This window comes from Mytilus trossulus, chromosome 10 (assembly GCF_036588685.1).
Source record: "Mytilus trossulus isolate FHL-02 chromosome 10, PNRI_Mtr1.1.1.hap1, whole genome shotgun sequence".
In the NCBI taxonomy this organism is placed as follows: domain Eukaryota; kingdom Metazoa; phylum Mollusca; class Bivalvia; order Mytilida; family Mytilidae; genus Mytilus; species Mytilus trossulus.
In genome coordinates, this window is record NC_086382.1 from 57362468 (window position 1) to 57363457 (window position 990).

A 990-nucleotide genomic window follows, 5' to 3' on the forward strand; every position below is an offset into this window, starting at 1 on the left:
AATTCTGAAGATAAAATAATAACATTTCTCATTGATCATATATAACATTGATTGCTGTCCTTGAAATGATATTCGGATAATGTAAAATGCTAGTCTGCTATACTTTCAATTACTCTGTATTAAGTATAGAGACTTACTATAACAAATCATACAGTTGATTTTGACATGCTATTGAGCGCAGTAATCAAGAACAATGTAATTTATATTCAAATCTCAAGTGACTTATAAATAAAATGGTTATCACAGTTTCGTCAAAACTGATTTTGTATTAGTAGGATCTTTTTATGGAATTAATCGATTTTTGGAACGTTAATTGTATTACTTCTATCACAGGAAACCAAAATCACAATTGTCACAGTATTAAGGCTGCTAGAACATGATTGAGTTATAATTTTAAATAAGAATTTTTTTTTAAAAGAGATTTGCCAATCAACTAAGTAGGTTTACAAATATAGCATTAATAAAGAGTAGACATGCTTTGAAAACAACGGGCGCATACAACATTAGTTCAATTTTCAAATAGCGTTAAAACCAATGAGTGCATTTTAAAAGAAAATACAAATACCAAATAATATAACAAACAAACAAAACGTGCATAATGCAAAGAGATTAATGGATATGAAACAACGAATGTATGTTAAGTATATATTTCAGTCGTTTTCCTCAAAAAGAAGTGTTTTTTTGTGTGAAAAAATAACACTAAAGATTGTTTTTCTTTAATTATTTTTTTTTATGTTTCACATATGAAACTGTTTGAATTATACAGATAAACAGAGCTTGAAGATTAACATTATGAGCACTGAGAGAGCTATTGAGTTAAACACCCTCAACATAATTGGCACTTACGGAAAAATTGTGATTTAGGTTTATATGGCGCATCATTGATACATATATTGTCTAGACAAAGCAGTGAGACTCCGTTTCAATTAGCGATTAAGATACATTATGTTTTCAAACTCAACGCACTTAAACAGATATTTTCAAATGACT